Consider the following 17,717-nt stretch of genomic DNA (forward strand, 5'->3'; position numbering starts at 1 on the left):
TGTGTACATCCAGTTTTCCCCAGCTTCGGTTGTAAAAAGACTGTCTTTTCCCCATTGAATGCTTGGCACCTAGTTGAAAATCCTTCCTTATTCTGTTATCTTGGAATAGAATAATTGTCTGTGTTCATGACAATACCATACTGCTTTGATTTACTGTTTCTTTTCATTAATATTTGCCTGACATATAGCTTGCTTATTTAAATTTATCCTACATACATCTTTTGGTTTAAAGTTCACTTCTTTTAGCATCATTGAGCTAACATAACTATAGGTAAAATCAGATTCACTCACAACTACTAATTATGCCTCTCTCAGTCATTTGTATAACCATGCAGTTCCAGTGAGATTCATTTTCTTTCTGCCTGAGACAGTTCCTTTGCCATTTCTTATAATGCAGATCTGCTGGAAATGAATTTACTTATCTTTTATTTACCTGGAAATATCTTCAGTTTGCCTTTATTTTTGAAGGATTTTTTTTCTTTCTTTATATTTATGCTCTTAGTAGTTCACTAAGCTTCTTGGATCTATAAATTCAGGTTTTTCACTAGACTAAAAAAGAGTCATTACTTTTTCTTAAAAATAGTTATGTTCTTCCATTTTCTCATCACTTTTTGGAACTCCTCTTTCACATAATTTAGACAAATTGTTATTGTCGCAAAATCCTTGAGAGTCTGTTCACGGTTTATAGCTCGTTATTTCTCTTTGCTTTGATTTGAGTAGTTTCTACTGCCCATTCCTCCTGTTTCCTGGTCTTTTCTTCCGTATTGTCCAAAATGTTATTAAGCTGGCCTTCAAACATACCATTTGGTCTAAAATTTCAATTTTTTTTTGATTAGAATTCTCTGACATCTCCATCTATTCACATTTTTCTTTTAAATACTTAAACATAATTCTAATAGCTATTTTTAAATATTTGTCTGCTAATTCTAATTAACTCATTAAAGTACTAAGTGGCTAACATATTGTACAGTACATATATAGAATAATATCATCATAGAACATTCTATTGGCTAGCACTGTTTTAGAATTTCATTTGATCCTTAAGCCTCCCACTTAAAAGAATTATTTCTCTCTGGTCAGACTAGAAAATTCACTTATCCAGCTTTCAGTATATTGCTATGTATTTCTAGCAGCAAAGTTTTAGCAGAGTTCTTGTCAGAGAACTTAAAACCATGAGAAAGGGACATTCATGAGTATTCAAGAACAGCTTTTATGACACTTGTGTGCCTGTTTGGACGAATTCCATCTGAGAATTCCTTACAGTTTCATAACTGACATATGAGTGAGATTGTGGAGAAGATATATGGTTCTGACTTACATATCACTTACACGAATCGCTAGTGTTCTCTACAAGAAACTGACAATTGTGAACACCAGATTTCCTTAGGTCTGTTCACAATTGATCAACTTACAAATGAGAGCATCATCAAAGAGTGGTTTGCTAGAAAGGAAAATTTGTATCATTGAATCTGCCTCAATATCAATTAACCACATCAAACAACTGGTATTCTGTATAAAAACAGAGAGCCTATTATGAAAAAGCAGCATCAAGAAAGATTCTTACGTTTCCCCACTCCTTCCATCTTGTTTGCCTGTCCTAACCAATAGAATTTCAGTGATACTAGGGATTCAATCTCAAATATGTCTAACTACAGAACACACAATCTTAATCAGTTCCATATGTAGCACCTACCCCAAGGAGGACAGGTCCAGGGCAATAGATGAAATTCACTAAATAGCCTAAGAATAGCTGTAAATATAGAAGTTGTTTTAGAATTACACAGGAACAGACAAATCCATCATCTTTCAAGGACAATTTTTATTCATTGTCTGCTCTGGACCAGACACTGCTCATGACTGTGGGCTTTCCCAGACTAAGAGGAAACAGAAAAATAGTTGTGTTTGCATGAACTCACTGAATTATTTCAAAATAATTTCCATACACTGGTATACTATTCAAAAGGAGAATTGTCCCCAGTGATGTTTGTCTCCAATTCCCATTAATAGCTCCTGAATTGGTACTTTGGCATAATAGCAGATGAGTCTTCTTTCCATACTCAAACCAGAAAAATGCTCTAGGAAAGTGGGACAATGATAACCAGCTGCTCTGGTAGAATTAGGCTCAATTTAGATTTATTTTTCCAACAAACATGATGTTTCCAGAGATGCTGCAGAAGCAAAAACATATAGGTGGTGTATGTCTTTATAGGAATATACCCATATTCTGTGCGTTTGAAATACTCCAGAAAATGGCCTTCTAAGGCCCTCTAAGGAAGATTTTTGTTTGTTTTGGAGCAAGAGTTCTTCAGAGACAATTCAATTCCCTGGATGAATATTTGGCATACAAAGAAATTCTCTGAAAATATATTTACTTTTCTGAACCAGGCTCATGAGGTCAGTATTATTTTAAAATCCTAGCCAGTTGTGTCATATTGATATTTCTCATTCTCTGCTTAGCTAGTTTTTTTTTTTTTTTTTCCCTCCACAAAGTGGTATTGTCTTAAGGCAGAAATTAAATTAATTGCAAGGCTAGGTCAAATATTGTCTTTTATTGAATGATAGTGCACAGAGACATTCACATCTTTAACTTTATGGAGTGTTAAACACTTTTGCAAACTCATCTGTTACATAAAATGTGGTTCAATAGAGCACTGAAATCATGAAAAATATTTTGATAAAATATTAACTAAAATCCTGCCTTGTATATTTTCCATAAATAGACAAAGACATTCATTTTGATGTTTTATCTTTGAAAAAGTTGAATATAGAGAAAGTTTTTACAAGTTTCTTATATTACTTCATAATTAATGAAATATCATTGTAAGATATTACAGTACTTATGGGGAAAGTAACATGGATAGAAGAAAATCTCATTATCAAGGAATTTTATATGCAAATTAAAATTTATTTCTTTGAATTAAATGAGATGAATCAAAAACCTGCATGTAAATTTTCAGAGCTATTCAAGCATAGTCTGCAAAACAGAAAACAAGAAGCTTTTAATTAAAAATTCAGTAAGTAGTAGATGAAGTACTCAAAATTATTGTTGACTGAAGTAGAAGATAAATCAAGTGAATGATGGGAAGAAAAAGGCATTATGAAGTAAGAAAGTAGAGGGAAAGAAGAAATCTTTAAAGATACTTCTGCTGTTTTGTTTTTCTATTAATTGATTTTATGTTGGTTAAGTATGAGAATGACAAGGTGAGAAAATCATAGAAAAATATAAGAAATTCATAATAAAAACACTTTAAATTTTATACTATTTTAAATTTTTTGAAAAATGAGAGAAAGACATTTTACCCTAGGGATATTTTATCTTAGAGCAGACTAAAGAGATTCAAATATTACTTGTTCTGTAGGGAAGAATCTGTTTATAAACAATTTGAAATTGCCAGTACAGGTTGTATGACCATGAAGCGTAAGGATTGCAGATAAGTAAATATGGGACAAATTATCTCATTTAAATAGAAACCCCTATGTGTAATTTATAATAAAAATTGGGCCGTCATGCATGGTTTAGAACATGCCTAGAGCATCTGTTTTTATAATGCTTACAAAGCATTATTGTGTGCCTGAGTGAGGAAAGATCAGGAGTCAGTGACTTATTTGGCCTGCACAGCCTTTTTCATGCACATAAACAGTGTACTGCAGCCCACTGTACTCAGGTGCAACCTTCCATCAAGAATTTCTAGGCAAAGGGTGTCTGGGGGGCTCAGTCAGTTAAGGGTCCAACTCTTGATTTTGACTTAGGTGTGATCTCACAGTTCATGATATCAAGCCCGCGTTGGGCTCTGTGTTTACAGCCCACTCTCACTCTCTCTTTCTTTCTCTCTCTCTCAAAATAAATAAATAAACTTAAAAAAAGAGAGAATTTCTAGGCAACACTTTGCTAGCTCACCCAAATGAGAGTTGGGTTCCTGTATTTGGTAACATTGCTGCAAGACATCCCCCCCCCCCTTTTTTGGTCTCTCTATGAAAACAAGCAAAAAAAAAATTTCATCCTAGGATATGAAGAAATAATTTACTCATAAGCTTAAGTAGAAGCAGATATACAAATGTATTGTATTATTTAAATTAAGGTAGGTATCATAATCAGGATCTTGGTAAGAAATAATGTCATGCTTTAAAGGGATGATGGAGGAGTTTAAAGGAGGGAGGATTACCAGTGTGGACAGGGTGAAGGAAAACTACAAAAGGATGATAAAGAACTCTGGGTCTAACAGCAGTGGGAAACTTTTATCACTGTTGGAATTGAAGAGGCATGATGAAGGACCAGTTAGAATTAAGCAAGAATTGTACCTGTAGAAAAGAACCACTGGATGGTATTTGTAAACTTCGGTAAAGAAACAGAGGCACTGGCATGTGGGAAGAACAGTAATAAATAATTGAACCTATCTTCCCATCATTGTAACTCCTGACCCCTTCTCCTGCCGTGTACATTTAACTATAAGCAGAGGTCATGTGATTTCCACATAGTGCCATATGTAGAAATCAAATGTCAAGAAAACAGAGCAGAGTGGAGAACAGATCCAGAGAAGCAAAAGGATACTCAGAGCACTCACTCATTAGTCTCACAGCATCCACCTTATGCTTTGTCCAAATGAAAAACTTTTTTTCCAATCACAAAGACACAGAGTTCTATCAGCTACTATATCATTATGCAGTGATTTCAATTCTGATATACTCCTGTTATGGGTTCAATTGTGTTCCTCCCCTCCCCAATACTGAAACCCTAATGCTTGATTCCTAGTGAATATGACTTCATTTAGTAATAAGGTCTTGGGGCACCTGGATGGTTCAGTCGGTTAAGCATCCAACTTCAGCTCATGTCATGATCTCACAGTTGGTGGTCTAGTCCCACATCGGACTCTGTGCTGACATCTCAGAGCCTGGAGCCTGCTTTGGTTTCTGTGTCTCCCCCTAAACGTTAAAAAATTTAAAAAAAAAAAAAAAAGAAAGAAGGTCTTTAAACATGTAATCAAGCTAAAATGAGGCCATAAGATCCCTAATCTAAAACAACTCATGTCTTTATAAGAAAAGGGAAATGTGGACACACACACACATATAGTGAATGCCATGTGAAGAAACAGACACAGAAGAAGATGGTTATGTGAGGACTGCTGAGGAAATATAATTAAGAATAAAATCTACCAACCCAGAAATCCTTTCCTCAAAGGTAATAGAGAAGTTATTTTATTTTTTTTTATTTTGACTGAGGATTAAATAGGAATGTGATGTGCAAAACAGATCATCTGCCAAGACATTGCAGAGAAAGAAAGAAATTTCACTCTTTATTTTAGCCAAGCAGATACAACCATTATAAACATGTTCTTAAGATAAACTCTAACTAGTCTTCATGTAGGAGGACTTGATAGTACCATTTGTCACACACAGTTCATACTAACTTTATGTGGTAATTGAGGTCACCTCCTCTCAGCTAAATGGCTTTATCCAGAAGAAAACAAACTATCTTTTATGAGGTTTACATTTGAAAGAGATGGCTTCCATTTATTTGAGATAGACATTGCTGGATTCCTGACATAAGGCCTATCTAATTTTCAAAATGATCTATTTAAATTTCAAAGAGGAGAAAGTACTTACAATTTTAAGTTTTCTAAATTAGAAGCTCCAAGAAAAAGGAGGGGAAAAGAATCTCTTCCCCTATTTTCAACTAGAGAATTAAGCCTCTTTTTAAGTTTTTTTTTTTTATACAGAGGCAGAATAGAGTTATATTGTCTTAAGCCACAGATCCCATGGGGATACCAGAACCTGGAAGAGGCAAGGAAGAGTTCTCTTCTAGAGAGTTTGAAGGGAGCATTGCCCTGCCAACATACTGAGTTCCTTCGGAATTGCAGCCTCCAAAACTGTGAAAGAACAAATGTATGCCGTTTTCAGCCATCCCATTTGTGGTACTTTGTTATGGTAATCCTCAGAACCTAATACAAATCCCATGTAAAACTTAAAATGTTAACAGTCTACCTTTCTGTTTTATAAGTTAGCAAGAAAAATTGTGAGAACTTAAGAGGAGTAAAAAATGAATTGACCTAGGGTATAGCTTTTTTTTTTTTTTTGGTCTTATCTTCTATTTGTTGATCATCAGAGATTATGTTGATAATCATAGTTTCCTGCCTGGACTACCCATTTCCTATTCTTGTACCTTCTAGCAACTTGGTGGGACAGTGATATTTACCAAATGGTGTGACCCTAATTTAATACTTTCAAAATCCAACTCCATACTGGTCCTAAGTATTTTCCCACTGACCACTTATATTAGCAATGGGAGTAATAACAGGATCCCCTGGTTTCAAGTCTTTCTTGTCTTCATTGTATAACATTTATCCTATTTCCACTTGGGAATTGGGATTAAATTATTCTGTAAATACATTTTAATTTAGCTGATAAGTTACCTGATAGAAGTATTCCTTGAGTACTAGGAATACTTAGGTATGTAGGTAACCACTGACTGAGTCTGGTGCCATGAAGATACGAAAAAAAATTCTTTAAATGAATGGTTAGATAAAATAATGAGAGAAGCCACTGGCTTTCCATCATCTGTTTCCCAGACCTATGACTTCTCACTATGTTGGAAACAGGACAATTTCACTCTTTTCTCTAGCTATACAGAAGGAGAGAGACAGAGACAGAGAAAATAGAAAGTCTTTGGTTTGAAGACAAAGTTATTACTTACAACAAAGCAGAAACTGGAATAAAATTGTAATGCTGATTCCTAAAGCCCCAATTCCCATAAGGTGATGTAGCGAGTTACAGTTGATAACTGTTCATACACTACCAGTATATTAAAGGATAGAAACCACGAGGGTAAGACTCTGATCTATCAAAACTACTGGCAAATTTTCCTACCCCTTCTCCCCTACCCTGTGCAAAGACAAACATTACTTGGATTATCCTGAAATGTAAGCAAATGTTGTTGTTGTTGTTGTTGTTGTTGTTGTTGTTGTTGTTGTTGTTGTTGTTTTGGGGGTGGAGGGGAGGAGGAAGATATACCTAAGTTAATTTCCCTGAAATATAAGCAAATTGCTTCTAGGAGTGATGTTTCTAAATGTCTCTGGAAGGAGTTACTTTCTTTATCTTTACTTGTGCAGAAAAATAAATAACTTTGCTCTAAAGGGATTTTCTGCCCCTATGTTTCCAGTGCTGCATACTTCTACAAAGATTCCAGATAATACCTGGATGTGTAATGGCTCCACACATACACAGAAAATTCCCTACCAACAAATGAAATACTAATCAAATAGACTAGCTAAGTTTGAAGAAAATGTCAAAATCAAGTTTGGCAATAACATAAAAAACTAGAAATACCGTGTAACCTTGGTGAGTACATGAATTATTATGTCCGTTTTAGGAAACGGTTTAGTAATGTCTACCAAAACTGATCAGCATACTCTAAGAAAGAGCAGTTCCACTCTTAGTAATACACCTACAGATGATCAACATTATTCCAAAAGACATACACAATTATACATACATACATACCTTGAGTGGTGTTGCTCCAAACTTTAAAAAAAAAAAAGAACAGCTATCAATCAAGAGTAGATTTAATAATTACTTAATAGTGTATTGATAAGATCAATAAAGGAATAAAAATAAACTTGCTACAGGCAACAGTGCAGATGAAGTTGCTAACATAATGTTTCATGAAATGAGTCAGGCATATATATGCTACATAATTCCTCACACCGGCAACTTTTTAAATATACAAAAATAAATTATTATGTTAAAGTCAGATTAATATTTATCTTTGATGAAATTAATGATTTGTAAGGAACACAAATGAGGCTCTTGAGATTCAGAAAATTTTTCCATCTTGATATTTAAAGATTTCATGGATGTGTTCACTTTGTAAAAATACACTTACAATGCGCTTACAATGTGTGTTGTTTACAATATGTTTATTACACATTAATTTTAAAAGTAAAAAATGATTTTGTAGAATTTTAGTTGTATGATATATAGTTTTGTGATAAACCCTGATGAAATTTATTTAAACTATAGTTCAATCACTTAAAATATTGTGGGGGCGCCTGGATGGCTTGGTCGGTTAAGCGTCCGACTTCGGTCAGGTCATGATCTCACGGTCCGTGAGTTCGAGCCCTGCGTCGGGCTCTGTGCTGACCGCTCAGAGCCTGGAGCCTGTTTCAGATTCTGTGTCTCCCTCTCTCTCTGCCTGTCCCCTGTTCATGCTCTGTCTCTGTCTCAAAAATAAATAAACGTTAAAAAAAATTAAAAAAAAAAATAAAATAAAATATTGTAAAATACCATTCAAAATATTTATCATACCCGTAAAAATAAAGCTATATTTTTATTTGCAATCAACTATATGCTAAAAAGTTCTGATTAAAAGTGAGTTTTTTTAGATACTCTGTTTATGGTGGCAATAAATAAATGCACTAATATCTAAACTCAAATGTCATTCAATTAGTATCTCTAAAGATATATAAAACTATTATGTTGGGATTTCTTTTAGCTTTGGGCTTTAGTATAGCACTATTAAAAATGCAATTATGTCAGTTATACAAGTGTAATAATAAACAAAAATTAACTGCATGAATTTAATCTCAGCTTGAGTAGCAAAATGATCAAAACATAATTATCTTCATATTTGAAATATAAATATTAAAAGCAAAATTTTATGAACAAGCCTCACATCCAAAAATGATGATGGTATTTCAAAGTTACACTTATATTAAGGTGAACCTCTCATTTTCCTTGAATTTCTTACTTTAAATTGTGTGACAACTTGATAAAAAATGAAAATAACACCTTCAGAAGTATGACATAGAAAATTGCTGGTTAAAACCTGATAAAACCCCAGCTATCTTCAAGTTATAGTAAATGATTGAGAATCAGATTTATCAGAACAATATGGAGACACATTAAAACATGACAAATATGAATGATGATTCGTTATAATAATTACATGCTGGCAATTTTTATTCCTAAAATTCACCCCAAATCTAAATCCTCAGAAACTGTCTCTGCCACATTCTTCCTGGCAGGTTCCCATTGCTGCTGAAATAAATCACTACACGCTCACCTGAAAGCAATACAAGTTTATTACCTGAACATTAAAAATCCCAAATAAATCTTGCTGACCAGAGTCAAGGCATAGACTGGAATGGTTTCTTCTGGAACCAGAAGGAACAATCCATTTCCTTACCTTTTCCAGTTCTGGAGATCCACCACATTCCTTGGCTTATGGCCCCTTTCTCCATCATCAAAGCCAGCAATGGCTGGTTGAGTCTTTTTTCAAACAGCATTATTCTGACACTCCTCTTTTGTGGGCAAATCTCCTGCCTCTCTCTCAGAAGTACATTTGTGATTACATTGGGGCTATCCAGATAATTCAAGATGATCTCCCTGGTTGAAGATCCTTAATTTAATTACATCTGCAAAATCCTTTTTATCATTTAAGGTAATATATTCACAGGTTCCAGGGTTAGGATGTTGGTATCTTTGAGGGTCCATTTTTCAGCCTTCAACATTGCCTTTTTCATTTACTTGGCCCATTTTATTTTATTTATTTTATTATTTTTTAAAGCTTATTTTGAGAGAGAAGGAGAGGGTGAGCAGGGAAGGGACACAAAGGGAGAGAGAGAATCCCAAGCAAGCTCTGTGCTGTCAGCACAGAGCTCAATGTGTGGGTTGATCTAAGCAACCACAAGAGCATGACCTGAGCTGAAATCAAGAGCTGACACTTGACCAACTGAGCAACCCAGGAACCCCTACTTGCTTCATTTTAAATCAGAGGGTCATTTTAATATATATTTTATATAGAATATATGATTAAGCAGTGGAGATTTGGAAGAATAGTGAAACCTAAGAGAAACTAAATGCCCATAGTGCCACCATCTAGGAAGGCAGGAATATAGAAAGAGGAAAGGCATGTAGTTACTTTCAGGAGAATGGATTAAGTACTACTTTACCTCTCTAGGAAGAGAGACGAGTATTTTTTGATATGAAGCCAGGCTTGAAGAAAACCTCATTTAGCAACCCATGAGGCAACCCAGGTCCACAAATAATAACACCACACATAATCAAATTATGGTAACTGCTGCAAACCATGTCCAAACCAATAAAAGTGTGTGTGTGTGTGTGTGTGTGTGTGTGTGTGTGTGTGTTTAAAGAAAACAAAAGTGATAGTATTTGTCATTTTCTGGCACTGAAGATATGGTAAACCAAGAATCTTGGATATATACCTAAAGATTTCAAATATGGTCATGAAATAATAATTCTGAATTTTGTCATGCTCAAATACTGGGATCTACTGTTTTGCCATAACATATGCTGATTTTCCAAGTGGATTTGTTTTTCTGAGTTTTGAGAGTTCTTTTTATATTTAGAACACTAGCTCTCTATTGTATAGAACACTCTACAATCTCTATTGTATCTGTGGTTTGTATCTATTCTTTCCCAATCTATATTTTGTCTTTGTATCAAATTAACAAGGTCTTCCACAGAGCATAAGTTTTTAGTTTTGATGAGGACATAAACTTTGGTACAAGAAAAACTATCAATTCAATCAAGTATCTGTATCTGTTGCCTATTGTTCCTGTAACAATTTATCATAAAATTGATAGCTTAAAATAAACAAATTTAGTATCTTAACAGTTCTGGAGGTTAGAAGTCCAAAATTGATCTCATTTGGCTAAAATCAAGTATTGGCAGGGCTGTGTTCCTTTCTAGAAGCTCTATAGGACATTTCGTTTTCTTGACTACTCCATTTCTAAGAGGCTGCTCACCTTCTTTACCCCATAGACCCCTTACAAGTTTAAAGCAAACAATGATTGGTCAAGTATCCCTCATATTGCATCACTATGACATTGAATCACCTGGGATCCACTTTTACTTACAGAAATCCTTGTGATTATATTAGGTCTTCCCAGATAATCCAGAGTTACCTCTTCATCTTTAGTTTAGCTGATTATCAACCTTAATTCCACCTGCAACCATTATTCCCCCCTCCACGGAACATAGCATACATTTTCTGAGGATTAGCCCACAGGCATCTTTGGAGGGGGCCATTCTTCGGCCTACCACATTCTCTATAAATGGGAACAACAAAACTGTTATGCAGAATACTGAACTAATCTCTTGACATTCTGTAGCTATACACCTCACAAAGATCATTACATACATTGAATTTTGAAAACTTCATCTGACTTTCTTTCATGCTTCTTGAAAAAAGTATGATCACTTGATAATGTTAGTTTGATTTGCTGTAGCAAGATGCACTCAGAAACTTGCTAGCAGGATTATCTTCAATTGGAATTAATAAAAAGGAAACCTCAACTGTTTTGCCTGTCCCTACTGCAAACCAAGGTCTGAACATGCAGTGACAAAGCAACCCAGGTGGAAAAACAACTTCGGAGTGTTAGAGCTTTTTTCCCAGGAGCTTTTAACCAGGAGTATAAAACAGTACTGAACAAAAGGGCACAAAGGATGATAAAGAAAAAAGAAAAGACCATGTTAAAACTACTCCTTAAAAACAATCCTATTAACCCTAGGTAAAAATTTGCTGTAGGCTACGTTGTTAAATATCCAAACTCCTGGTTGAACAGGATTGGAGACTACAACACAGCAACCTCCTAATGGTGTTAGCCATGTCTAATATTACCTCTTAGGGACAATAAATTTTAAAGAAATCTTTTTTCTTGACTTAGAATGGGAAAGTCTCATTACATGCAAACCATAGTGTCTGCTTTACTTTGCATATGCCATGAGTATAGGGAAATGGGAAACATAAGTGATTAGCAATCTATATTTCAAAATGTTTATAGGGAAAACAGTAAGCTTGGCCTCCATGGGTATTTTAAATTCCACATCAATATTTTAACCTCAAAGATGAGGTTATTCTATTTCCATTTCCTCTTAAGTTTTATAATAATTTTACTTATTTAAAAATACCACTATGTAATTGGCTTGTAAAATTTTAGCCTGATTATAAATGTAGATTTTTAGAATAATTCCATCATTTTAGTTTCGTTACATAGCTCAACAACAAAAACCTATGATAAAAATTAGATTAGTTACACATTAAAACTGTTTCTTTGCATGTTTTCAATTGGGGCTTAACTACATATCTCTTCAAGAGATATTTAGGGACACCTGGGAGGCTCAGTTTTGTGTCCGACTTCAACTCAGGTCATGATCTCACAGTTTGTGAATTCAAGCCCCACATTGGGCTCTCTGCTGTCAGTGTGGAGCCTGCTTTGGATCCTCTGTCCCCCTCTCTCTCTGCTCCTCCACACTCACACTCTTTCTCTCAAAAATAAAATTAAAAAAATTAAAAATTACTATCTACTTTATTCCAGGAATTGTTTTCTTTATACATAGTAGATATAGTAAAGACAAAATAGAAAGCCTCTCTTTTTTTTAACGTGAGAAAGAGAAAATAAACACATAAATTATTCTATACAATACTATATGCAATTATAAAATGAAGGAATTTAAAACCTAGTAAAAAGCACAGAATGAAAAGAGGTATTCAGGGAAGTTATCTCAGTTATAATTATTTTAATATGGTCTTAACTGACAGACAATAGTCACACAGAAAATATCCTATTTAAAATATCTTCTATAAAAGTAGTCCTCAACATTACTCAAGCAATGGAGATTCACACTCAGACCACAAAACACAGTAGATACTACAATTTTAAAATAGCTTGCTTGTAAGGAGATGTTATAAAAACTATATTATACCTAATGCACTTCAAAAAATACTAAATACTGAATAAAGCTTCAAAATGAAAGTCATCCTTAACTAAGCGCAAAATTAAAACTGTCACCTGTCATATTTAACTTTTGTTTTTGTTTTAGAGCAGTTTTAAATTAGAAAAATATTAATTTCTATACATTATTAATCCATGATTTGGGGAGTTTAAGTTCTTTTTTCTTATTTGAAAGAAAAAAGGAAGCAAAACATTGAACATGAATAAAAATTCAGATAGTCACCATTATTTCGTTATATGTTTTTACCCAAAGATTCAGTGTTCTCGGGGCGCCTGGGTGGCTCAGTCGGTTAAGCGTCCAACTTCGGCTCAGGTCATGATCTCACAGTCCGTGGGTTCGAGCCCCACGTCGGGCTCTGTGCTGACGGCTCAGAGCCTGGAGCCTGTTTCAGATTCTGTGTCTCCTCTCTCTCTCTGACCCTCCCCCGTTCATGCTCTGTCTCTCTCTGTCTCAAAAATAAATAAACATTAAAAAAAAAAAATTTTAAAGATTCAGTGTTCTCAATGGGAGAGTGAAGGGTATAAACCAAGAGGACCAGATGCAGAGGTCTGATGAAAACAGGGAAAAAAAATAGTTGTGTTAAATTTATATTTGAAACTATTGTTTCCACTCGAGTCTTTTTTTTTTCTTTAGTGATTATCAGTTCTGGTATGAATATGTAGAAGATAGATGATACGGAAGTGGATCTCCATCTCCTCATATTATCTTTCTGCATAATTAATACAGGGCTTTATGTACTGGGCATTGAGAATACAAAAATTAGTGGAATATTCTCCTTTTATCAGAATAGCTAATAAAATAATGATGGGTTGGTAGATAGTTTTTATTTAATTTGTTTGGTCTGAACTATTGTTAGTGGTTGCTTGGAAATCTACATGAAAAAAATATTTCAATGTTATACACAGTGAAAAAGCCTCCTTTTCAAACTTGTAGTATCAACCATGGGTAAAGAATGGGTAAGTGTTCATATATTTGTTGTGTATTACATATGTTGAACATTATCTACTTACTATATACAACTATTTTTAAAAAGTGGTTTTGTGAATTATTTTTTTTTTAATTATTAGGCACTAACGATAGAAAGGGGGAAGACAGGTACCTGAGTGGCTCAGTAGGTTGAGTGTCTGCTTTGGCTCAGGTCATGATCTCATAGTTTGTGGGTTCAATCCCTGCATCAGACTTCCTGCTGTCAGCACGGAGCCCACTTCAGATCCTCTGTTCCTCTCTTTCTCTGCACCTCCCCCACTCATGCTCTCTCTTTCTCAAAAATATATAAACATTTAAAAAAAGAAAGGAGGAAGGAAGAAACTCCTTTAACTCATCAGAATTATAGTGTCTTAAATTATATTTAAGAAAAGATAGGAAATACAGAAGAGTATATGATATGAGAAGAGAGAGACTGATTTCATTTATTATAATTAAGAACTGCCTGCAGTGGAACATGTATTGTACAGGTAATTTTATTGTTTTTCTTAATAAAAATGTCCAAGAAATCCCTTACAGAGTTTTATTCAAACCTAAGTAAATTCTTCATAATGATTCAATTTTGTCATGTAATTAGAATGGGATTTAACATTAATATCCCAAAATTATATAATTAATTACATGCAGCTTCAATTACAATTAGTAATTGATACAGAGCCTCTAGCTTAACTCCTAGAGGTAATCAATTTTACAATAAGGGTTGTGAACAAATGGATAGATCACATTAGCCTACTATGACAAAATTTTGTTTGACTTAACTGCTCAAGAAAACAGTACTAGGATATTTGGTAGTAAAATTTCTTTCAAAGTTTTGTTTTTTTATTTATCAGATTTTTAATGTCATCAGTGCCAGCTATAGTTTGTCGGAATTTTACCTGTGGTATAAATGAATTAACAAGAAAAGAAAAACACAGAAATAAAATAGATTTCTCAATATCCCCATATTTCAACCAATAATACATTGAGCCTTAAATATGGTGAGGGCACAGGATTTTTTTGTTTGTTTCTTTAGCAGCTTTTAAGCAACTAAATTGGGGCAGAAGATTTTTAATTTGGGGGCACATCGTATTACTGGGTAATTTCTTAAGATGCAGATACCTGAACTCCACTCAGAACATCGGATTAAGAGACCTGTGGCCATGGATCACAATTTTAAAACACTGACTTTGAAAAAAAGGAAATTATTATTTTAGGTACCAGGAAGTTGTGGCCCTCGGGTAACTTAAACAACTAAACAGACAAATTTGATCTTATGTGTACTGGCTGTGAGTTTTTCTTCTCCTGGTGAAGTCAAATCATCATATCAGAGAGGTGAAGGAGCTCCTTCAGTCTGTCTAAATGTATAAATTGTATAAATTCCTTAAGCCCTTTTCAGTGTATTATTTTAATGTTATCTGTCTATCTATCTATCTATTTATTTATTTATGAGAGAGAGCGAGTACAAGTGAGGGGAGGTGCAGAGAGAGAGAGAGGGACAGAGGATCAGAAGAGGGCTCCACGCTGACAGCAGCGAGCCGGATGCGGGTTTCAAACTCCCGAACCAGGAGATCCTGACCTGAGCTGATGTGGTCCACTTAACCGGCTGAGCCATTCAGACGCACCCCCTGTATCATTTTAAAATATTCTCCGTAGTTTAGCTCTTTTTCAATAACCAAACTACCAATATAAAATGACTGGAGTTAGGAAAGAAGAATTCTTAAATAGAGATACATAGGAAAATCTTGGACTTCATTTAGAAATTTGAGCACCATTTCCTTGTGGGTGTTGGCTCACTCAAGGGATATAAAACTGGATGTCTATTAGGCAGTTGGATACTGTACCCCTGATTCAGATCACATGCTCATATAATAGTAATTGCATGCACAGGTTTATAAAGACCATCATACCCATGACCTATATGTAAGTGTAAAATCATTGTATGTGTGAAGAAACATACAGATAAGGATCACTTTGGAGACTAGTAATTCTATAAATTTGATTACTAAAGTGGAAGCGAAAACTAAAGACTCAATTACAATTAAGGCTTTTCTAAATATATGTAATAACAATTTGTTTTATGTTATAAATCCTTTGGGTAATTAATAAATATCCATTATATCTCCATTAACCTGAAATACCCCATCTATTATTTTTTTAAAAAACATACACATATGCATGAATAATATCTTTTTGAAATTTTCTAAATACTCTCATGTTATCACATATATAATATATCACAATAGTACTACATGCAGCATATAATAATAATATATATTATGTTATATATAATTATATAAGTTACTTAAATAATACAATACTGCTATAAGAATATGTGTCTGAGTATGTGAGAATAGGATATTTCATTTAGAACTTTTTTTGGATACAAGTGATAGAAAAGCCAAATCAAATTGCATTTAACAAAATAGAAAAATATACTGACTTACATAAATGGAAATCTGGGACTACAGTTAGATTCAAGTACAGCTGTATTAAATGTTGAAACAAGCACAGGAAGATTTGGATTCACTGTGTGTTGACTTGGATTTATTTACCTGAATGTAATTACTTTATTTTTAAGACTGTGTGGAGGTTTGATGGCTGTAGATGATGTTCTTAGTCTCCCAGGCTCAAATCTACCAAGTGTCATTATCAGTAGCTGTTTTAGCATTACCAGTGGGATCTGAATTGCTTAGTTGCTTAGTATTTTCCATGAACTTAGGCTTAAACCTCTTGCTGTGGACAGGGGAATGTCATTAGGATGAATAAAAACAATGAATGTCACATCTTCTTTAACATTGATCCATCAATGAACACTTAAATTGCTTCCATATCTTGGCTACTATAAATAATGGTATAATAAACATAGGAGTGCATGTTTCTTTTCCAACCAGTGTTCTCATTTACTTCAGGTAAATACCCAGTAGTGGAATTACTGAATCACATGGTATTTCCATTTTTAATGTTTTGAGAAAACTCCATACCATTTTTCACAGTGGCTGTACCAATTTACGTTCCCAACAACAGTAAGTGCATGAGGGTTCCTTTTTCTCCACATCCTTGCCAGTACTTGTTATTTCTTGGTTGTTTGGTTGGTTGGTTTTACCCATTCTGACAGGTGCAAGGTGATATCTTATTGTAGTTTTGATTTGCATATCCCCAATGATGAATGATGTTGAGCATCTGTATATATGGTCTGTTGGCCATCTATATGTCTTCTTTGGAAAAATGTCTATTCAGGTCCTCTGCCCATTTTTCAGTTGGATTCATTTCATGGTATTGAGATGTATAAATTCTTTATATGCTTTGAATATTAACTCCTTATCAGATATATCATTTGCAGATATCTTCACCCATTCAGTAAGTTGTCCTTTTGTTTTGTTGATGATTTCCTTTGCTGTGCAAATCCTTTTATTTTGATGTAGTCCCGATAGTTAATTTTTGCTTTTTTTTTCTCTTGCCTTCAGAGGCATATCTAGAAAACTGTTTCAATGGACAATGTCAAATAAGTTACTGCCCATGTTCTCTTCTAGGAGTTTTATGATTTTAGTTCCCACATTTAGGTCTTTAGTCAGTTTTGTATTTGTTTTTGTGTACAGTGTTAGAAAGTGGTCCAGTCCTTGCCATTGGCAACACCATGGATGGATCTAAAGGGAATTAGGCTAAGTGAAACATGTCAGACTGAGAAAGACAAATGCCATATAATTTCACTTATATGTGGAATCTGAAAAATGAAACATGAATAAACAAACAAAAATAAAAGTCAGACCTATAAATACAGAAAACAAACCGGTGGTTGCCAGTGCAGGGGAGATAGGGGTATGGGCAAAATTAGTATAGTCAACTATACTCAAATAAAAATGTAAAAAGGGGTAAAAACTTCCAAATATAAAATAAATGTCACAGAGATGAAAAGTACAGCATAGGGAATATAGCCAATAATACTGTAATAACATTGTATGGTGACAGATGGTAACTGCAGTTATAGTGAGCACTGAGTAATGTAT

Source organism: Panthera pardus, unplaced genomic scaffold (genome assembly GCF_024362965.1).
Source record: "Panthera pardus isolate Hobbes unplaced genomic scaffold, ASM2436296v1 HiC_scaffold_7, whole genome shotgun sequence".
NCBI classification, from domain to species: Eukaryota; Metazoa; Chordata; class Mammalia; order Carnivora; family Felidae; genus Panthera; species Panthera pardus.